Consider the following 24,536-nt stretch of genomic DNA (forward strand, 5'->3'; position numbering starts at 1 on the left):
TAGCAGAGGCTTTTTAAAGAGTGGCTTCCACCTGTAACAAACTAGACTACATAAAGAAGGGGTAGATGGTTAGGCTCATTTGATATTGTTGGATCTTAACTCCCAGCATTTTACACTCTTGAGTATGCTTTTGTATGGAGTGCAGTTCTAAAACCTGTGGAGTTGCATGATTCCTAAATTTGTTTTAAACCCTAATTGCTCACGTCTAAAGGGCAGTGGAAATGAGTGAGAAGGGATAAAGCCTGTATATTCCTTCTCTTGAAATGTTAGGTTCATGTTTCACTAATACTTAAATAACACTATGTAACATGATTTTTGTTCCTAAGTTATAAAGGTCATTTCCTAATGGGTTTTATCATTAAAACATGGAAAAACTTTGTTTTTGCAGGACATTCTGCAGTACATTTTGCTATAGTTTTTCAATGAATGTCTCATAGAGTCTCAACCAATTCAACTTAGTTTGTGGCAGTCACAAAAAATGAAGATTCTGGAATATAACAACTACAGTAGAGTCTCGCTTATCCAATGTAAACGGGCCGGCAGAACATTGGATAAGCGAATATGTTGGATAATAAGGAGAGATTAAGGAAAAGCCTATTGAACATTAAATTAGGTTATGATTTTACAAATTAAGCACCAAAACATCATGTTATACAACAAATTTGACAGAAAAAGTAGTTCAATACACAGTAATGCTATGTAATAATTACTGTATTTACAAATTTAGCACCAAAATATCATGATATATTGAAAACCTTGACTACAAAAATGCATTGGATAATCCAGAACATTGGATAAGTGAGACTCTACTGTACTTTCAAAGTAAGTGTCCTGTCCACACAGATGTTTTTACTGTTTTCTTTGTTGATCCCCAGTTGTCCCTTTATTTAGAATGGATTCAGTTCCTTTTTGTATCGTTTTCTGTGGGAGGGAACTTTAATTAGACCCTGACCCTTTAATAACACCCCCTCCCTCCCCAGGCAGAGCTTGAAGTCCTCCTCAGCAATTCCTTTGTGGCTAGTCATTCCGTAGGTGCCAAGGAACCTTGAGGCTGTAATATCTTCCACATTAAAGGTTGAGGAAACTAAGTTTAAGACTTGGAGAAACAAGTTTGAAGTATTGAGGAACCAAGTCTACAGTTTGAAAAATAAAGGTACTTAAACAGGAGGTGTTGATAGAAGTCAAATCCAGACAAAGGATACAGAAAAGAGGCTAGAAAAAGGATTTCTTTGGAAGAAGTGAGAGAAACCCAGTTAAGTTCTAAGCTGCCATCTGTTCCATCAAGAGTAGCGAACCACTAAAATATTTAACTAGTAATGAAAAGCTTTGAAACAGTTCTCCATCAAGTTTGATGTACCTTGCTTACTTCATTTTAAACATACTCTAAAGTTTTAGCTCTCCATGAATTAAAGTACAGTTTTTGGAATCAAAGGTTATTGTCCAAACAATCATTACAAAGTAGAGAAGAAACTTACAAAAACTTTCATGCAGTTACCATTTCCAAGGAAACCACTTCCCCTCATACTTAATTGTTCCCCCCCCCTTTTTTTTTTTGCCTAACTTCACATTAAAATTAGGAAACAGCTATGAGGAAATTACAGGCAGTCCCCAAGATAGTTTCTGTAGGTTTGTTCTTGTATATAAGTTAGAACAGGTACATTTTAAAGTGCAATTCCAGCCAGATAGATAGATAGATAGATAGATAGATAGATAGATAGATAGATAGATAGATAGATAGATAGATAGATAGATAGAGATGCACTTTAGATAGCATAGGAAAGGGTTAAAATCCATGTGGTGTTTGTATTGCTGTCTGTGTCCATGTTCAAACAATTTCACCTCACATCCTGTCCCTGTGATAACTAGATTTTGATAAATTTGGCTTGTTGTGGAAATAAAGATTGGTGAGAAAGTTTCAGTGAGATACCTGTTCCCATGAGAACTCTTTCAGGGGTGAATTTCCTTTCCAAGGGGTCGATTTCTCTCATTTCCATTTATTTCACCCCCGTTCTCAACTATGAGTCATTTGTAAATTGGATATTGTATATCAGATTAAAATCAAAATGTTCAGATTAACCATTTGCATTCTTATTTCCTAAGCCTAAAATAGAGTTGCATATTTATTCCTCTGTCTTTTAACCTGCATATTGCAGAATGAAGAAATGTAGCTGGTATAGTTTTCCTTTCATTTCAAGTCCTTATTGAAACAATCTCATGGTGTTGTCATTGGGAGAACCTTCAGCTGCTAAATGGCTTTGCATTATAGTGCTTATTATATTATAGTTATTATTTACAGTCACGAAGGGAAATTGGCAGTCCAGCCCTCATTCCATTGAAAGGCCCAGCCCAAGGAATACCACAAAGAACAATTAGACAGCTCCTTTTGCATGCTGGTTGACATGTCGGAAGAATGAATGCCAATAGATAAAAGAGCACATAGTCAGCTGCTAAGAGGATATTACTGGAAAGAACTGTGCTTGTCAGCATTTTTGGCAAAATATCTTATAGCGCCACAACAGCACACCACCACAGCTGTTGAAAAGAAGACTTCACAGCCAAAGGATATAATTCTGCTGATCATTTTATTCAGAATGAGTAAAGTTCTTATTAATGGAATTTTTCACTATGGGAAGCTTGCTTGCCATAATGGATTAGGCAAGTCTGTTCCAGACCTCACAAAACCATTAAAGTAGGAACATCCTGTCTGCTCAAGAAACAAGGCAAGCAAGTGGTGTCTGTGGGTGGGGTTCAACCACAATGACATTTTCAAATACAAAGCAGAAATTCTGATGTTACAGAAAGAACTGGGATGGAATGGGAAAATGGAGAGCATTCTAAAAAACTTATCATTAAAATGATGACATGTACACAGACATTTTAAACACCATTTCTACTCCAAAGCCAGTCAGGTCAACAAGGGCCCTTTGAGTTATAATCAAGATGAAATGGAGTGGGGCCATCTTAAAAGAGTGATAGACCATGATACTCATGGAATAAGTTTCATATATACAAGGTCAAAATAATAGAAGGGTTAGGATGAATAGTTGCCATTCAAAGAGATTTCAAAAACTGAAAATAGGTCTCCAAGCTATGCTCTGTTATTCTATTGTTACCCTCAAGACCAGACTACCCTACGTCACTTATAAGAACATGACGGTAGGAAAGCCTCATTCAAAGCAAATCTCAAAATGTTATGGAAATTGCTCCACATCCAGATTTGTGAACCGTCAAAGCAGTTTGACTTTCCTGACCTCATAACCACACAATTCTATATCTTTCTTTTTGGAAGTAAGCTCATAGAGGGGTTCCTGCTAGGTAAGTCAGTCTAAGCTTAAAAGTTGGATTCTTCGATATTGTCCTCCCACGGCCACAAAAGAAACCCCAGAGAGTTAAAATATAAATGGTTATTACTTACAACTACTTGTTTGCCTGAAAATGCTGCAGCAACTCTATGTACCTTCAGCAAATGTTACCTTTGGGAGATTCTAGCCATATCACTTGAATTAATCTCAGTGACAGGCTTTCCTAGAGATTAATAGGAGAAACTAACAAGAGATTAATAGAAGAAACTATCAAAAGATTAATAGGAGAAACTAACAGACGGTCCATATGGGTTGCAGCCATTCACTCCTCACATTGTTGTTCTGTGATCTGAATCACCTTATCACATCTCATCATGATATGAGAATATATAGAGCATAATTTGCTTATCTTTGGCTTGAGACTAAAGTAAATTGAAACAGATTCAGCATTTAATGACATACGATGTTAAATATAGGATGCCATTTGAGCTTCTTCATTAGAACTATCCCTCATCAAAAAAAATGCCAAAAAGAAGGAAACTGAAACCTTAGTTCTCTCACACACACTCTTTTTCTCCCTGTCCCTATTCCAGGATTTTGCAATTGTATTCTCTTGTATATGTCCCTTTACTGTTCTCAAATGATTCAGCTATGTATAGTGGCAGACAAATGCAGGAAATGACATCACACTGCTTCTTAAACTGTAGGTCTTAGCCTCAAATATGGTCCCCTTAGTTCTACGTATTTCTGCGTTTGATTTATTAAAATATTCCCATCCAAACCGAAGTAACGAAGGTGGAGGCATTACTTTTCATTTAACCCTCGTATTTTTAAATATTGTATTGCACTACAAATGAGACATGTACAGTGTGTATAGGAATTTGTTCATATATTTTTTCAAACTATAGTCCGGCCCCCCCAAACATTCTGAGGGACCGTGGACCGGCCCTCTGCTTTAAAAGTTTGAGGACTCCTGATCTAAAGTTATAGATTAGTTTGATTTTTTTTTCTTTTATTTTGGGGATCTGCCCAGCTCCTGAAGCACTACTTTTCTCTTTAGGCTTTCCTTTGTCTTTGCTTTGGAGAGCAAAGATACAACACAGAGAAGTGTATTACAGTGTTTCCTCGCTTATCGCGGGGGTTAGGTTCCAGGACCACCCGCAATAAGTGAAAATCCGCGAAGTAGGGATGCTATATTTATTTTAATATTTATACATTATTTTAGTAGGTATACACTATTTTAAGTCTTTATCAACCAATCATGTGTTCTTCCCCTCCCATTGCCGCTTGGGCTCCTTTTCTCTCCCTTTGGCTTCTTCTTCATCCCTTCCTTAGGCTGTAAATTGTAATTTTTTATGATTTATAATACTCTTTTAGAGTTTATTGAAAAACCGTGAAACAGAGAGTCTGCAAAAAGTGAACTGTGAAGTGAGGTAACACTGTATATCTTTGTCCACACAGACAACACAATATTGGAAAGTTGTTGTGATGAGTTGTTCTTAGAAATCTTCCATTTGCACATGTTGGTGTTAGTTTAATTTTAAAACCACTGTTATATATTCTCTCTTGTTGGAACTTTAACAAATTTAGAGAGTTTAAAGGAAGCTCTGAATGAGAGTCTGCCTTCATCCATAAATATGTAAGTCTAGAACCAGCATTTTTTTTATAAGTCTGGATCCACATAACTTAAAATGTGAATGATGGAAATGTAGCTCCTGACAACATATAAGGGAGCTTGCCTTACCCTGTAGACTAGGAAGTATAGAAGCATAGTGGGATATTTCCACACTTTAGCCATAGCATTTCCTAGAACAGTGTGTATAGCATCAGTTCAGTTAGCTAATTATTACTGACATCATAGCACAGTGGTTCTCAACCTGAGGTACCCAGATGTTTTTGACCTTCAACTCTCAGAAATCCTAAAAGCTGGTAAACTGGCTAGGATTTCTGGGAGTTGTAGACCAAAAACATCTGGGAACCCCAGGTTGAGAACCACTGTGGCGTAGCATGTATCAAATGGGATTTAAGCCTTCTTACACTATTCAAGGCAATTCAGTTTTCAAACTGAAACCTATAGATATTTCCAACCAAAGTAAAGGGGAAAAAGGAGGGATCTTTTCCTCTTGGTTGCTGCAAGTGAGATAAGGGCTACATTCTCTTTTTTATGTGTGTCCAGACCCATCATTTATCAGCTCCCAGTTGAATCAGTGTGCATTAAACTCAAAGGTACAATTAATGTCTCCAAGTCTGGCACTGAGTTTCCACCTAAACTAAGAATGATTAATACAAACTCATCTATCTTAGGTTTGAAGCCTGTTACCTACAAAATGCCAAAAGTTTCCCTCCAGAAGCCAACCTCTCTCTTTCATTAAGGAGTTTCTGTGGGCTGCCTCAAACATGGCAATTTCCCTTGAGAGCTAGTTTGTAACCACACAACAATTATAGATGAATTTTAGTTAGACACAGAAAAACAGACATGGAGGCGCCCACCATGTGTTAACAGTGCCAGGTATAAAAGGACAACATGCATGATTTGTCCCCTACAGTTAAGGATGAGTCAGATAGAAAAAATGTTGTGTTTTAGGCCATAATGAAATAGAGATTTGTTTACTACTACTCCATATCCTGTACCAATGTTTGAAAAAGTTACCTTTTCTTTTAGACTATAAATCACAGAATCCGACAGTTAGTATAATCAAGGCTTGTTAGAGGAAACTGTAATCAATTTTCCAAGCATGGGCCTATGTTGTTCTTTCATGTGGACATAGAAGCCAGCATGGCGTCATAGTTTGCGTATTGGAACAGGATGCTGGAAACCAGGGCTTGAATCCCCACTAGCGTATGGAAAGCCCCTGGATAACCTTGAGTAAGTCACACACTCTCATCCTCAGAGGAAAGCAATGGCAAATTCCCTCTGAACAAATCATGCCAAGAAAGTCCAATGAGAAATTAGCCTTAGAGTCATTGTAACTCAAAAGTGACCTGAAAGCAAATAATAACAACAATTTTATTTCCTGGCATCATAAAAAGAAGCATATGTTAGTCCATGTTACAGAATTAGCACAGAGGCCTATTAATCTTTAATGCACACAGTTTAACCTCATAACAAAGACCTACTGAAAAATTCATTTCATATGGTTACTGGCATCCAACCTTAAGATCCCTTCTTCAATAATACATGCAATAGGAAAAGTTTACAATAGAAGGAATGTATGGGAAAACACATTAAACAAATATAATAGAGGACCACTGAAAGAGAAAGCCTTCCCACATAATTTTCCTGGCACTATTACACATCATTTGTTAAGCTCTGTCATTTGATGTGGAACTCTTGTTTTAGAACCTATTGTTTCAAAGAAGTAGGATCAAAATAATCCAGTAACAGCAATGATCCTTTACTTGGGCTCCTAAAATGTGAAGAATGAGCAGGGTTTTTAAAAAAAGAAATGACAGATATTTGTTTCTTTCCTATTGTCATTGTCCACAAGCTTAATCTTAAACTTAGGTTAAAATAATAATAATAATAATAATAATAATAATAATAATACTTTATTTATACCCCGCCACCATCTCCCCGGCGGGGACTCGGGGTGGCTTACATGGGGCCATGCCCAGAGCAAGACAATATAACAAGTATAAATACAACATAATATAGAGCAATAAACGATACAGTAAATAATAATATACAATATACACTACAACGCAAATCACAAAAACAGTAAAAACAGGGCCGGCCGCATGAATACAAAAATTAAAACTCGGGTGAGAAAGATAAAGGGAATGGAGACCACGGGGAGCAGGGGTATACGAAAGTGGAACCAACTAGAGGAAAGATGTTGGAGAGGCGCAAAAGAAGAATAAAAACAGTTACTCTCCAAAAGCACAGCGGAAGAGCCATGTTTTTAAATCTTTTTTTAAAGCTAACAGAGTGGGAGCTTGCCTAATCTCAATGGGCAGTGAGTTCCATAGTTGAGGGGCCACAGCAGAAAAGGCCCTCTCCCTAGTACCCACAAAGCGGGACTGGGTTATAGGAAGTGGCGTAAGGAGGGCCTCCCCAGATGATCAGAGAGATCGGGCAGGTTTATAGTGGGAGATACGGTCACGAAGGTAGGTGGGTCCCAAACCGTTTAGGGCTTTATAAGTGATGGTCTGCACCTTGAATTGGGACCGGAAGATGAACGGCAGCCAGTGGAGCTCTTTAAATAAGGGAGTAGATCTCTCCCTGTAACTTGCCCCCGTTATTAATCTGGCAGCCGAGCGTTGGACCAATTGTAATTTCCGGGCCGTCTTCAAGGGAAGCCCTCACGTAGAGCGCATTACAGTAGTCCAGTCTAGAGGTAACTAAGGCATGGACCACCGTGGTCAAGTCAGACTTCACGAGGTATGGTCGCAGTTGGCGCACAAGTTTGAGTTGTGCAAAGGCCCTCCCGGCCACCGCCGACACCTGCACCTCAAGTGTCAACGCTGAGTCCAGGAGGACCCCCAAACTGCAGACCTGTGATTTCAGGGGGAGTGCAACCCCGTCCAGCACAGGTTGCCACCCAATACCCCGATCCGACGAGCGACTGACCAGGAGGGCCTCTGTCTTGTCAGGATTGATTCTCAGCTTGTTCCCCCTCATCCAGTCCGCCACAGCAGCCAGGCACTGGTTCAGCATCCGAGGGGCTTCCTTGGAATTAGATGGAAACGCGTAGTGGATTTGCGTGTCATCTGCGTAGAGATGGCAACACCCTCCAAAACTCCGGATGACCTCTCCCAGCGGTTTCATGTAGATGTTAAATAGCATGGGGGATAAAATAGACCCTTGCAGGACTTAAATCAAGAATTTAAGCATGTAAGCATTTCATTTACAAGATAGTTTAACCAAAGTGATTATTTGAATATTTATACTTTGTTGTTGTGTGCTTTCAGGTCTTTTCCAACTTATGCCAATCCTAAAACCAACCTATCACAGTGTTTTCTTGGCAAGATTTGTTGGAGGGCGAGGGGAATCTTGGAACAAACAACAAATTGAGTGTCTGCTGCTTTGCTGCTGCTATTGTTTTTACTTGTCAAGTCAAGTTGTCAGCTGATTTCTTGGACTTTTCAATAAGGGAAAAAAGATGACAACAGAGGATTACCACTGTATATGGAAGAGAATTGACTAGAATATGTTTGGGAAAATGACATAATGAAATGAAAAAAGGGAAGGTGTCACCACAACTGACAAACTGACTCAATTTGATAAAGTGTTGGGCAAGTCTTGTAAAAAGTTCCCCGCAGTGTACAAGTAGTCTGGAAATCAGGGCATCTGATGAATCTACTAAAGGCCACATTAGATGGATGAAGAATAGATTGGAAAAAAAATACAAGAGAAAAATAATCAAAGAGATGGGTTAAAAATGAAATAAATATCTGAATCATACAGCTGCATAGGAAGCCATCACAATAAGCGATAACAGATATAGCAAACCACTAGCTCAACAGATGTTTGTGGACTTCAGTTCCTATGAACCCAATGCATCAAAGTCAAAGGTGTTACTGTTTTTGTGGTATTGTAGTTAAATGTTTAATCTATTGTGGCTGTGAAAGTGTGTGTATTCGTTCCGTCAAGCATTCTAGCAGTCAAGAGGTTAATTACAGCGAACCCTGATTGATGGCTAGAAGAGCAAAGGACTAAGACTTCCATTTGTGCTATGTGACAGGAAGATATGTCATGGACTGTGGAATGCAGGGAAGGTGCTTCAGTTCACTGATAATGGACTCAGAGAGAGACAGAGGAAGCTACATGATTTGATTTTGCGGAGGCAAGATGTGTCCAGACAGCTTTGGTTATTAGAATTGTAAATATTAGTGTAAATAAAGTCTTTAGTGCTGCTGGGTTCAACAGATAAGATCGACTGTCATTCTTTGTCGGTGCCACTTTCGCTGTTGCTGAAGTGGTCTGACAGGTGAGCAGAGGTGAGACCTGACTCATCAATCAGTCAGGATGCCAGTTCCCTGACAAAAGGTAAGGTAGTGTGAGTTGTAACCCAAAATATCTGAAGGACCAAAGCCTCTTCATTCTGCTTTATTTTTTTATGCATTTGTTTGACTTATCTTCTCCATACATAGGTGCTTTGTAACTTAGGCTGGATAAATGCAAGCATTTGATATTTTCTAGTTACTTACCCATACCTCTTCCTCATTCTTGAGATATTATTTTGTATATTCTTAGCATGGGTAATGGTAGCCTAGTGAAAGGATTGACTGTGATGTGACAGTGACCATACAAGTTCAGCACCTTGGATAATTCCTTCAAAGTTTTGAATTAAAGGCTGTTGTGGGTTCAGCATCCCACTGACATTGAAACTACTATGCACCCCAATCTCACAAAGCTTCCAGCCCTTTCTACAACCATAGAGATGTTTGCTCCTTCCCCTCTCAACTAAACATGACAGGAAAAGTTTTATATGGCACCCAATTGTAGATGCTGGCTTCCTCATTACCACCTGCACTTTACTTTTTAAATTGACCATAACTAATTCCATCTTTCACATTAGGCTTTGGGGACAAAAGCCTAAAACAAACAATTAGCAATGCATAATTCATTAGGAGTTTTGCATCACTTCCTCTGTGTATTTCCCTTCATGGTGTAAAGCTCTCTGGTAAAGTTTGAAAGTCTCTTGAATTAGACGAGGTGCTACCTGCCATTTTACGTATATGTATCAATCAACTAAGACTCACCATTTGGAGATACAACGTAGGATCCTATGAATTTGCTCAAACATGTATACATCTAAATGATCCATGAAAGTGTACTTAAATGTGCAAAATCCTTGGAAAAGTGAGGTATGTGAGATTGTTCATTGTTCATAAAATGGCTTGGAGGGGTTAGATTAATATATTCCTACATGGCAAGAGGTTGGAGTAGGTGGCCCTTGTAGTATCTTCCAACACTATGACTATGGGTGAGAAAACAAAGCAAAGAGTTTTAGTGTGGATAACTGTTAACACATTTTAATATTCAATTTTGGGGCAGGGTATGAACACTGTCAGAATGCCAACTTCAGGGTGATATGAATTGTTTAAGTTCATTTCGATCTGGCTGAGGCCTGTCTAGGAGATGAAGATTATTTTGGTGGTCTTGGTAAATGACCTACCTAGGGGATGTGTCTCTATTGGTGTTGCTCAATCTCTCAATAAATTTGCATACTTTCAGCTGGCATTCCTCATGCTACATTAGATTTGGTGGTATTGTTATTTCCTGGAATGACAAGGTCAGAGAAGCTATTGGGGCATTCTTGTTTGACAGACCTAGGGTTCCATTCTGTTTCTCAATCTATGAGATAGATGTGTGTGTGTGAAAGCACTGAGAGAATAGCATCAATATAAAAATATTCATCTGTGGTGTTTTATTAAGAAAACTATAGCACAACACACACATACACCCTGCCCTGATATTCATGAAGGATATATTCCCAAACTTCAGGTGAAAACTTGCAATTATGGCTAATAGCTAACCTTGTTATTTTCAATGGGATGAAAATAGAAAAGAGAGTATCTTATATAGGAAGCCCTATGCAACTCATAGAAACTGGATAAGTGAAACCACGTACATCAGTTTCACGGTGATGGGGGCCATAAACTATTGCAACATCCCTTAGCATCGCATTCAGTTTAATGCAAACAACAGATTAGTTTAAGTTGTCATTGTTGGAATGAAAGCCCAAGGATCCTAGATTAAATTTCCTTTTTCCCTCCCCACATTTAGAATATCCATTCCTGCCTTATAGCTTTCTGTGTAATATAACTGGAGGAAATAATGTGTTTCATCCTTCTCATTGGAACTTATACATGTAAGCAAGATCTTCACTGAGTGCAAGTCAACATTTCTCCACCCTGTTTGTCATGCCTTAAATGAGAATCTGATCCTTTATTATGTAATGAATAAGTTATCATAAATGTGCAGGCATAGGTGGAATGTGTATGACTTACTGTACTGGTAACACAAGGTTAATTAAGAGATGTACATGCAGGCAGTAAAAATTGAATCTAATCTAAAAATAGCTGAGCTATTGACATGAAATCATTTTAAGGTGTCCAGCCAATTAAGTTCCAGGCTAAGATCTGGCCTAAATTTACAGTTCAAAGAAATAACCAAATGGATAATCCAAGCAAGAATTCTTCCATGCTTATTTAAAGGGCCACATGATTAATTAGGGTGAAAATGGAGAACAAAATCCAGAATATTCAAAGGGTAAATTTAAAAGATATGGATTTATCTCTAATATTCCAAGTGCAACTCATTGAATCAATGGTTTTTACATAAATGTTGTCTTACAATTTAACTATTGATTCATTAGCTCACATCTGGATGGGATTAAAAACAACATTTAGGATGCAGCAAAGAGGATCTAGAATCATTACAATATGCTCAGGTTAAATATGTGAATTTGCAGCATAACATAGTTTGTGTCTGTTTAAAAGTAGGAATGTTTTTTATGCAACATAATAAAGGAAATTAGAGGAAATTTAGTTACACAGATTGTTCACAGGCTGCAATTGCATTTTAAAACTTTATTATAAAAATTACTTTCAAATGATCAAAATAAATATCCTTTATTTTAAGCTGGCCAATCTTCTTAATCCACATTATTAAACCAAACATCCTAGTACAAAATGAATTGAAAAGCAATCTTGTGGCATCTTTAAGACTACATTTATTTCAGCACCAGTTTTCATGGGTTGCATCTACACTGTCAAATTAATGCAATTTGAAAACTCTTTAATTGACATGGCTCAAAACTATAGAATCATGGGATTTGTAGTTATACAAGGTCTTCTCTGACAAAGAGAACTGGTATCTCAGCAAACTAAAAATCCTTGATTCCAGATTAAGCCATGACAGTTCATTGTGTCAAACGACATTAATTTGACAGTATAGATGCACCCATAGATTCTAATCCACCTTCAAGATAGAGTTCATGGAAGTTAATGCTGAAATAAATTGGATAATCTTAAAGGTATCACAAAAGTCCATTCTTTTTGTACAGAACCAAATTTTAAAAATTGGTATGGGGAAGGGGGAGAAATATCCTGGACTGTTCTATTTGAGTCAGAACTGAAGTGAAGTGGAGTTTTGTAACCACAGCACAATCGTAGAGCTACCTTTATTTATGTAACTGGAAAGTAGATATTTTAGTTACTTGTGAGAAATAGAAAGTTACTTTAACATGATTTTCTTAAATCCACAACCATATAGTAACTATTTACTTTTGAGGGTCTCAGAATGATAAATATAATGACTTTGTGAAATCACTTTCCTGACTCTGATTTACCATCTCTGCTCTTTCCAGGACTTTTAAAAGAAATCAGATTTAGAGGAAGACTTAGAGGTAGTCCTGCCGTTAAGACATTCATTCAACATCCTGATATACACTCTTAGCAAGGCCTTAAAAATATCAGCCTCAAATGTTCTGTCAAATATTATAGAATCCATTCAGTTTAACATCTCTACAGGGTAGAATATATAATATTCCGTTCATAGAATCATTTTCTCAGGCGGCCTTTCACCAAGATTGATGAGTCTTTTGCCGTACATGTTGGACATAAGCAAAATGTTTTTGTACATGTGGGCAAAGGGCTTGGGGATTTGCAGCCCCCCTGAGCATCTTAGAAGGTATTTATTCTTGTTCCAGGTCTCTTACATCCAAATCCATCTGTAAATGTTCTGAGTTTAGCACTGTACAGAAATCACTAGGAAAACAGAATGTCACAAAGCAAAGGCTGGTGAAACACATTGCTTGGAATTCTAAGCACCAGATGCAGATTTCTTGTCACTAAAGAAATTAAAGAGCAAACTCGTGACCTCATAAATCAGGGATTATTCTTTTCTGCTTTCAGGTGCCAGCTTTTTCTAACTTTATTATTTGCAAATCCCATGAAGCACATGGATGGGAAGAGGTTTTAAAAAGAGTATAACACCTTGACTTTGGGGCAGGGGTGAGAAATCACTACCTTGGATGAAACAAGTTAAGTTTTAATCATTATTTAATTATATAATTTAGTTATGTTTCACTTGTTCCAAAAAGGAAATAATTGTGTGTAATTAGCTACTTGTACCTGACAAGCCATGAACTAAATATGGCGATGTTCTACAGTTTGTCTAAGTGAAAAGAGATCAAAAAGATGTGATTACATGACACATGTTAGCTATCCGGGTAATTTGTGGTGTGTTATTACAAATATGCAAAAAATATAGCATGCTATCTGTCCGGTAGCCTGTAAATACTTTAAAGGCACCTAACCCCGTCTTGGAAGTTAATTAGGATTAGTCCTGATTAGTACTTGGATGGGAGACCACCAATGAATATCAGATGCTATGGGGTATATTTCAGAGGAAGGAAATGGCAAAAGGTACAAAGCCTCTGGGATGCTTTATTTCATACATTTGTATCCCGTCCTTCTCACCCCCGGGGGGGGGGGGGGGGAGAGATTCAGGGCAGCTTCACAACCAGATGTGGTCCAAAGGTAATCATAATGTTATGATCTGAAGGAGAATGTCTATAAAATGATGTATGATTGGTATTTGACTACAAAAAACAAACTGGTCAAAAGGCAAACAGGTGTTTCTAATATATGTTGTAAATAGGAGCACCAGATGGGGATATTTTACTATATGTGACAGACTTGTGGAACGACTAAGAACATTTGGATACAAATACATAATTTGATGCAGAAGATTTTGAATGCTAATATTGTTATAGGTCTTCAAATCATTTCCTACTTATATCACGGGGGTTTCTTGGAAAGAAAAATGAGATTTTAAAGGAAAAAATGTTTAAAAATCCAAGGGATTACAATTATTATAGAAGTGAATTGTGACTTTTACTATTCATCTATTTTGTTGACTAAAAAAAGGTCATGGGGGATTTTGATGAAGTTGAGGGCAGAAATATAGCTACGGTCCAGAGTTTCACCCACCAATAAACCTCTAGCTTGGAAGCATTTGCAACTGGATGGTCTCAGGTGGTCCTAGAGCTCTATCAATTTACATAAATTGATTATTACAGACATGAGTGCTCAAATCCACTATGATACAAAACCATTTCCAAACCTAAATAATGTTATTCAGAGAATAATTGTTACTTGATTTGTTATCCAGCAACTAAAGAGGTGCAATTATATGCCTGTGTCAGAACCCGCTGTTTTTGATTGTTTTACTTGTAAAATGCCATGTACATTGATGGCACTATATAAATAGAGAGCACCAGACCATGACCAAATAGATTTCACGCATTGCACGCATCTTTGAAAATATCAAGCATCAATCAATACTATTCAATGACTAAAGAACTTAAGAAACTATCACAAATATACCCAAACCATCTAATTCTATATCAACTAAATTTGTTAGAAGATCTTAGAAAATATATGTTTTGGACCATAAGTTGCAAAATTTCACAGCTAGTATGAACATTGTCTATGTTGGCTAAGGGATTCTGGCTGTTACCATCTAAAATAAATCTACTCCGAGATCCAGTTTAAGAGATCATCACACAAGTTTCATGTGAAGGCTAGCTTCGTACAGTACAATAAGAAAGAAAATGTCTTGCTTTTCATATTATAAAATATAGTGGTTTATAATATAGCTCGAAAATTAATTTTTAAAATTGAACTTGTGCAAAGTACATGCAAGCAGTTCAATTTCGCATATTTGCATCACATGAGACTATCCGGGTATTTCACTTAAAAATATTCCACACTAGACTAGAGTTATGCTAATTCTTTTTGTCTGAAGCTTAGTCAAAGCGTACAGGTTTCCAACTTGATACAGTGAAATGCCAAATCAACAAAACAGAACAGAATCAAATTTACTAAAGTGTTCTATAGATATGTTGACTTCCTAAGTAGCCAAGATAAATTGGATTCCTCTGGTTAAAGCTAAATATAGCCTTTATCCAGTAGACTACTCTCTTCCATAATCATAAAATTAGCACCCAAATATTTACTGTTGAAGAAAACAGAAAATGGCACATTACCCCATAACACTGAAATACTTTAATTATTTTTGTCAAATCATAATAATTGATTATTTCCACCTGGAATGAAAGGTAAATGTAAAGGTTTCCCCTTGACATTAAGTCCAGTCGAGTCTGACTCTGGGGAGTGGTGCTCATCTCCATTTCTAAGCCGAAGAGCCAGTGTTATCCGTAGACCCCTCATGTGGCCGGCATGACTGTATGGAGTGCCATTACCTTCCTGCCAAAGCAGTACCTATAGATCTACTCACATTTGTTATGTTTTTGAACTGCTAGGTTGGTAGAAGCTGGGGCTAACAATGGGAGTTCACCGGTACCCCAAATTTGAACTGGCAGCCTTCCAGTCAGCAAGTTCTGCAGCTTAGTGGTTTAACCCGCTGTGCCACCACAGCACTTCCTGGAATAATTAGCATGAAATTCCATTTTCTGGGCTTTTTTCAACAAGGACCAAAACCCAATATTAAATTTTGTGTTCTGCACACAGAAAATCTCAACCTCATTTCCAGGCACCGTTGGTTAGAGCTGGGGGACAATGTCTTTCAAAAGCTATAGAGATGCTTCCACGGTGGGCGGCTTTGCAGGGAATAGAACCAACTCCCCTAGCCTGCATAAATGTTTTGGTTGCACCAAAAGTAATGTGACACCACTTGTAGTCAGCATTTGTGGGCAACAATTTCTACAGCTCTTGTGTAGTTGGAAATGAGCTATGTTGGCCATTCTTTAATAGCCTGTCTGATTAAAATGGTTTTAGCCTGCCACCAGATGGACAACAGGGAGTGGGCTTCTCTGGCTTCTCTGGGCAGGGAGTTCCAGTGTGGAGGGGCAGCCCCTGAGAAAGAAGGGCCGCCATCTCGTTCCCACCAACCTAGACTGCAATGGTGTGAAACTGAGAGAAGGTCCTCTCCTGGGGATCTTAGGATCCAGATAGATTTGTACAGAGAGATACAATCTGCCAAATAGCCTGGACCTGAACCAAATAGGGCTTTATAGGTGATTGCACCCAGAAACTGCCTAAAAATGCATATTTCGTTGGACATGGATAAGTGAAACCATCGATATCAGTGTCACAGAAACAGGAATCATACCATATTGTCCCACTTTTTGATGGTGCATTTCCTTATGTTTCATTATGTTTAAGTGGTCGCCCTGCTTCTTTTTGTTTTGAGCCATGTGTGATCATTCCTCAGAAGAATCCCTCTGCCTCTCCATTATTATGAGGTATAAACAAAGTACACACAACAAATGTTCTTAAAACATATTACATAATAGGAATTTGTTCTTGAACGTTTCAAGAATAGGCATTTGCATCCTTCTGTGAATCCTAAACACTTTGCCAAAAGTATTTTGCTTATTCTGTGACTAGAAACTAGAAACATTACACCTAATGATTACGCTATTGAAAAGCCAGCATATACTTTTACAAAATCTGCATACTTTTGTTCCAAAGAAAACAGATTTTCAGACTCTGAATATAGACTTGTGTATAAAGTGAAAGGAAATGAAAAGGAAGAAGCAAACAAAAATCGAAACAGAAACCAACAAACTATCGATCAATGTCTGCTGGCATTAATGTCAATTAAAAATAAAGTTTTCAAGAGTAGACCTGTGCCCCACACTAACAAACAAACTAGAGATAAATGCTATTGTATAGATCATAACATATTATTTGCCCCCACAGGAGTCCAATTCATAGCACGTTCCTTAGTGGTGCTATAGTCAAGGTCTTACAGCTTTAAGAATTTCACAGCCTACAGCTTCCATTGCTAGCAGCCCAGGCAGTGTTCATCTGATCATATTTCAGTATAAATGGCTAAATAAAGAATGAGAAAAGCCTTACATAAGACAGTCTTCATTCAAGACACTTCCGTGGCGTTGGATCCATTTTATCAGCAAACACAGTCACATCAAAGCAAAAGCATTTTTCTTCTAGAAGAATAATGAGGGTGATAGAAAAAACATATTCTATTTGCCAATTTAACAGATGAAACATTTACTTTCCGGCTGGTGTAAAGTAACAGCAAGCTTATTAGATCCGATACTGATCCTCCCTTGAGGATTCCAGCGAGCAAGTCACAAAAGGTGCAGGTCAGGGAAACTAAGGAATTAAACGAAGACAGGCAGGAAAGAGAGAGAGAAAACAGGGGTTTGGGGTTTTTAAAGAGGTCCTTTTGTTTGCTTGACAATTTCAAAGAAAGATATTGTGTCTTTTATTGATTTTTGTCCTAGAGTTTTAGCAGTTTTATGCTCTTTTGAAAGCTCACTTCACTATCTGCACAGCTTCTGCAAGTTCAAAACTTGTGGTTCTGCCATTTCCTAATTTCTCAATATGATTTATAAGTTTTTAAAATGTTAACATGGATGGTTTGTATAACCACTTCTTTGATGTATAGATAAAAGTGTCTTTTTCTTATTTGCAAGTTTTTTCCTTTCAACATAGACTACTTGAGGTTTCACGATCCTGAATTTTGTAATATTTCTTGGAAACTTGGCCACATAATCTCTAGATCATCTTCTTAAACTTTTTCCACTCACAACCCCCTTCCGCCCAAGAGGTTTTATGTGATCCCAGTTACATAGGTATATAAAATAAGCATAAAAACAAGCATTTGCTGATAATAAATAAGTCTTTGCAAGCTTGCTAAACAGAATTTTTTATGAAGTATGGCTGAAGCAGTTTCTTCAGAAATCACTGTAAACACCGTTTGTTGTTGCTAACAGATTTGTGTAAATGTCAGATGGTGTTTTATTGTTGCCAATGTTGGTGAGCCCAACATTGTGCTAAAGGGACCCCAACATTTTTGTCAGGACCTATGGTTTAAGAAGCAGTGTTCTAAATCATTGATGAATGAGACAGTAAATTTGTAAGTTTTGTTCTGGTGTATCTTCAAATCAACTTCAAGCCCACACATCCCCAATACCTAATGACCACTATGGTGACAATGGCTTTAATCCTGTTGTTGACATGGACAGTCATAATTTGGGGCCATGCCAGCATATGTCAATGGAGAGCTCTGGGGAAGAGATACTCAGTACATTCTTATGAAATTCTCACCAAAAGGCAGCATCCAGGTTCTGAAGCCTACTCTGACATGCATTTAGGGGACAGAAGGAGAGTGGAAGAGCAGCTGCTGACTTCTCCCTACTATACGTATGGTAGTCAAACACCTACCATATGCCACTAAATGGCCAAGGAGCTTGGAAAGTCCTTGGTGTTTGTACATTGCTTTCCATGGGAAAGCAACTGCAAAGCAACTGCAAAGCAACTGCAAATAATAGTGGCAAAGCATTGCACTCTGCAAGCACATGATTACTGTATTCAATTTTCTCAGTTAGCTGATATTTTTGCATCTACCTGATATTAACAGAGATATTAAATCATATTAACATATGATTTTTCTCAGAAAGGGCACATCTACATTGACTACTTAAGTCAGCTTGAAACTGAAATTGGAGAAAGTGGCTTTGCTGTACAAATGGTTAGATTGTAAACTCTAGAAGCAGTTTGGGGCCTGGGTGGTGATTACATACATGCAGAGGCTGATCTCAAAACCCAGTATTTGGGTTTTGAGGAATTTGCATAGAATGCAGAGAACTACCTTCTATGTAATACGCATGTGCACATCAGTGGAGCGCTTTGGGTGTCCACACAGCAAGTAATATTCTGCAGAACAGATTTCACCATGTGTTGTGGTTTTTACTACAACACACTGATGGACATTAAGGGCTTCATTTCAAACTTCACTTGTGTCAGATTACTGGGCTTAACGTTTATTCATGTGCACTTTTGAGACATGTGTAGTCTGGCCAGCTTATTTTAGAGATAGCTTAAAGATGCATTAAATGATCAGTGAAAATGGGGACAGGGAGAGAAGAAATTTGGAATTTGGCCTCTACTTGATTGGCCAATTTGTACTTTATATTTCTCATATAGTCAATAGGAAGATTATTGCTGCCTCTCCTCACACAAATCCCTTAAGTAACCTATGAACCCGGACTCTGTACAAACCATGCCTAAGTCATTCTTTGGTAAACCATCAAGCAGGGTCAAGCTCTCAGAGGCTTTTCTCATTTATGTGTTTCACTTTGTTTCTTCCTGTAATTATGAGAAAAAGAGTTTATCTGAATAGAGGATGGACTGTATCCATGCACATAGCCTGCTATTGTACAGGTTACCATATGTAGCCATGGAAACATTCAATGGAATGTTTTCATACAATCTCAGATATGCTCAAATCTCAATTCCACTTTTGTTACTAACAAAAAAAGACAACCCCTCTCCCAGATTCAGAACTAAAAGGCTCTATTCTTGTTTTGTTTTTATGACTGCTGCATTAAGATGTTATATTCATTGCTATCTAGAAAGCTATTTTCTAACAACCCAAAACAATATAACAATTGTTGCACATTAAAATTTGAGCTACCAGTAATGAATCAAATTATCCACTCTTGACAGAAGCATACGAGAGCTGCAGCAGTTTATGATAATCAACTGCTATACAGAACTCAAATATGCTAATTCAATATTTGAATTTTATAGTAAAATAATTTGGTTAATGCTATGCATTCTTAAACAATTGATAAAAAGCAGAAATACAACAACTAAAATGATAGCATTAATGACACATGACACATCAGCATAATTAGAGGGAATATATTTAAAAGTACAATTTAAAAGCAATTTTACATATGACGTTCCCCAGTTCTTATCTGCAGTAGCCCTGGCCACACCAGCCCAAAAATGTTAAGAGTCCAAATTCTGTTTATTGATGTGATGATTTGCCATGGTAACAAATGGCACAGGAACCAAAAACTATTTCAGAGCTACTGATTATGTATGCCAGTCTGGCTCTGGTAGTAGAATAATATTTTACAGGTCATAAGTATAATAACAGAAAATCATAGAATCCTGTTTTTATAATTCATTAATAGTGGTTATTAATCTTTTCATGAGGTCAGTAGCTCTTAAAGGTAAGACGCACTCAAAATATTTCACTTCTAGTAGATACTAGCTCTAACTGAAAATTGTATACATATGGAGGTTTTCAAGGGACTTTGGAGACACATTTCAAAATGGGTCTACTGGAACATGTACATGTCATGATTGACCCTATAACAGCTTAGAAGTAGCATGCCTACACTCAGTAGTTTTAAGTTTGAATGTCTTTCTAGGCATAGCATATATTCATATCATTTTCCAATGTTTGATCTTAGCCTCATGTTCTTTTTTATCAATTAGCCTGCAGTTGGTCAGTTTTTTCATCCTCCCTTTTGTGGTGCTCTCCCTAGAAATAGTAATTAAATCAATAATGTAACATTCTTCTTATCAACATGTGCAACTTAAACATGAGCCCCATCTACACTGCCATGTAATGCAGTTTCACAATGCCATTTAACTGCATTATATGGCAACGTAGATTCATATAATGCAGTTCAATGCAGTTAAACTGCATTATATGGCAGTATAGATGGGGCTCATGTTTGAGTTGCACATGTTGATAAGAAGAATGTTACATTATTTATTTAATTACTATGTCTAGCTTTTTTTTTTGTTCTTTTTAGATACATTTTCACATAAAGCTTTCTAGTTTTGTGCCATTCTGTGTAGACATGAGAGAATGAATCTGCACAAGTCCAGCACTCTGGCCATGCATATCAAATCCAGCCTTTGTGGCCAAAGTCATAGTGCTGGCTATGACGTATACCGTTTGGATCCAGTCTATATGAAAGATAACTCTCAATATGAGCATATCCAAGTTTTAAGATCCTTGTGAAAAGGCTTTCTCTCAGTTACACTACCATCACAGAACCATTTGAGAGAACGTCTTGGCTACTGCTTCCAGGCTGGAGAAATCTCTCACTCATGAGGCAGAGTTGGCTCCCTCTCTACCAGCAGCTTGGGCCCAATCTATATGGAAAACTATATCTTCCAATAGGAGCCTGCTCACGAAGACACACATGTTCAGGGGACAGACAAAAAGGCACATGGAGGGAAGAAGACACTGAGGGACAGACAAAAGGCAGGAGGCGCTGCCACATTTGGAGTCTCGACTCTGACAAATTGACAGATTGGGAGGAGTGTCATTATACCATTAAATAAGTCAAAGGCACATTATTTTATCAGATATGAAAGGAGAAGCAGGTGTGATGGGGAGGGTATGTGTCCAGTATGCATACAGTCCTCATCAAGCCTTCTTAAACCATGGGTTGCCCACTTAAAAAGCATTTTCCACAGTTTGTGTGATAAGGTCCTTAATTTCAACCAAGCCATTTCCATTTAATGCTATCAAGATATGCTATCAAGTTTATCAGCATATTCACTTTTCTCTCCTTTCTGTGACAAAAAAATCAATACTTTTTTTCTCTGTGAATTATCCTCATTTTTTTAAACAAATTTCACAGGTTTCGGCAACTTCTGAAACATGCCATGTGTACAACTTCCGTTTTCACTGCCATAGCTTGTCAGCAAAAATTACACTAAATTGGATGTATAGGCAAAGATTGGCATATTTGGATTGCCAGAAAAACAATACAAGTCAGGCATGCCTTTCCCACACAAACAAAGTTACTGGTTGGTGTCGTGGTATGGGCTGGGCATCCCTTATGTGGAATTCTGAAATCCAAAATACTCAAAAATCTAAACTTGTCCATATGGGTGGCTGAGATAGTGACACCTTTGCTTTCTGATGAATACACAAAATTGTTTTACATATTCCATAAAATTCCCTTCATAGTATATTTATGTGTATATATAACACAAATGAATGTCATGTTTAAATTTGGGTCCCATTCTCAAGACATTTCATTATGTACATATATGCAAATACAGGTATTCCAAAATCTGAAAGACAAAGCATTTCTGGTTCCAAGCATTTTAGACAAGGAATACTCAACTTGTAAAGAGAAATCAGGCAACAATACTATTAAGGATCTTTAAACAATATATATCAGCACTGAGAGGTAGGTAGGACATAGTGCTGTAAAATGTTTTGTTTTGTTTTTTAAGTTAGCAACATTATCAAAATGAGTAGACAAGTTAGAAACTATAAAGGATGGTGATACCCCTCATTCATAATATTTCTTGATTTGGTTTTTCATTCTATTTTTTATTCTATCATTCAAAAGCAAATATTGCCCCTTACTCTCCCAGCCAACTTTGTTGTGTTTTTAACATGTTTGCCAGTACTATGAAGTTAAATCTATCATGATATACAATGTGGGGGGCGGGGGGAAGAAAGAGACATGTACACATACATACATACATACATACATACATACATACATACATATGCATACCAAGGAAATAAGCTTAAATATACATATATCACTGGGGATGTGGCCAGAAGAGAAGGTTTAGCAATGAAATAAGGAGCAAGGCTGCTGTCCCTTTAATGGGATGTGATAGGGTTGCCTTGGAGTCATCATAAATCAAATAGGGTTTAAAGGCTCACAAGAAGAAGAGGAGGGTGTTTCAAGTGATAAAATTCTGATTTACAAAACCATTAAAGGGACAGAAACTGTATTCCTTATTTCACCTTATAACCTAGAAGAAAGGGAAGTGTTCCCATGTAAGCCACACCAAATCCCTTAAGGGAGATGGAGGCGGTATACAAAAATAAAGTTGTTGTTGTTGTTGTTGTTGTTGTTGTTTGGAAATTCTTATATCTCTAAGGCAAGAAATATTTGTGATGGGGAAAATTCAATGACATTCATTTTTTGAAGAACTCATTTGCTGTGGGTTTTATGCATACGTTTCCTTCTGTCACCCGAGTCTAGGCAGAAGATGAAAGCACAGGGAGCAGTGGAAAAATAGAAGACTCCGTGGGAAAGTACCAACAAAACTTTTTGTAACAAATCTTTCTACTTGGCTGAAAGTTAATGAATAGCGGAGAACTGTTACTGAATAGCCAAAGCTCAACAGAAAAATGCATTAGGTTTTTAGACAACTACAATATTCTGGAAGAGTGTGTTTTATTGCCAAAGCAATTCATAGAGTTTTTATATGCTACTTGGCTGTACATTGTTTTAAACTTCGAAGAACTGTGAGTAGGCACTCCACTGAAAAACAAACAAGAAAATACTCACCCTTTGATAGGATGATGTGCTCTGGGAATATGCAGCCAAGAATATTCTGTAATTGATTGATGCAGAAGATCAGACAAAAGCAACAAAGACAGAGGTTAAACAGTGCATGCAACTCTTCCTCCACTTGCCTGAATATTCGTACAGACTACATGCATTACAATTTTTTACAGGCTTTCTGAGAAGACTACATCCTCCTGTCAGTCAAACACTGCATAGTTTCAGCTAGGCATTCATCCAAAAAGACATGGAATTATTCTATTTTTGTCTCCCATTGCAGTGGAAACATTTCTACAGATTTGTGGCAAGGGCTTGGATTTTTATGGTGGTCAGTTTGAGGAGGAGAAATGTAATTAAAGCCTCTGGTAAGGTTAACCCAGTCTAGAGTAAAGGAACAGAGCACATTTAAAAAGCAAGATAAATAAGGGTGTATTTCTTTCCAAGAGCCGGTAGGACCAAAACTGCTTACACTCAAGTTAATTGCCAGATGTGAGGAACTGGAAGAAGTATCTGGGAATGCAATTGAATAACAAATGTTAAACTACCATCATTTATAAACTGCGAGGTTCGATTATTTCAATAATGTTGCGTACAAATAGACAAGCTCAAAGATCACCTATTTTGTTTATGTGTATCTCTCAATCTTAGCAAACTAAATCTCTATCTTTAGAGCATGAGAAATCCCCACAAAGTTGCAAGGGTGGGAGGCAAAGAATTCAAGAGCAATAGTTCCACATCCACCTGCATATCACCATCTGGCTATTGTGTGTTATTTCTGGATGGGGGAGTCTAGAAACCAAGGCTTTACCAGCAGCACCAGTAATGTTGATGATGGTGGTATTAATTTATTTTATTTACATCCTCCCTTTTTCCCAGAATTGGAATCCCATGAAGTTAACCAATATAAATGAATGAACAAATATGTTTCATTTAATTATGTTTATATACATATACATATGGGCCCCCTGATGGTGCAGTGGGTTAAATCGCTGAGCTGCTGAACTTGCTAACCGAAAGGTTAGGGTTCAAATCCAGCTAGCGGGATGAGTTCCTGCTGTTAGCCCCAGCTTCAGCCAACCTAGCAGTTTGAAAACATGCAAATGTGAGTAGATCAATAGGTACTGCTCTGGTGGGAAGATAATGGCATTCCATG

The 24,536-nt window shown here is 37.6% G+C and overlaps 1 protein-coding gene across 3 annotated transcripts in view; it reads right to left on the reverse strand.

The window, feature by feature from the left end:
* Nucleotides 1-23,821, reverse strand: part of insc (INSC spindle orientation adaptor protein) — a 167,990-nt gene extending 144,169 nt beyond the window's left edge. For 2 of the 3 annotated variants that reach the window (XM_062967675.1, XM_062967677.1), the window contains exon 1: nucleotides 23,387-23,821. The gene's annotated coding sequence lies outside the window, so the exon portion shown is untranslated. Of the gene's footprint in view, nucleotides 1-17,141; nucleotides 17,359-23,386 lie in introns of those variants that run through there. The other variant, XM_062967676.1, reaches the window with a different exon arrangement.
* Nucleotides 23,822-24,536: the final 715 nt, after the last annotated feature.

This window comes from Anolis carolinensis, chromosome 1 (assembly GCF_035594765.1).
Source record: "Anolis carolinensis isolate JA03-04 chromosome 1, rAnoCar3.1.pri, whole genome shotgun sequence".
NCBI classification, from domain to species: domain Eukaryota; kingdom Metazoa; phylum Chordata; class Lepidosauria; order Squamata; family Dactyloidae; genus Anolis; species Anolis carolinensis.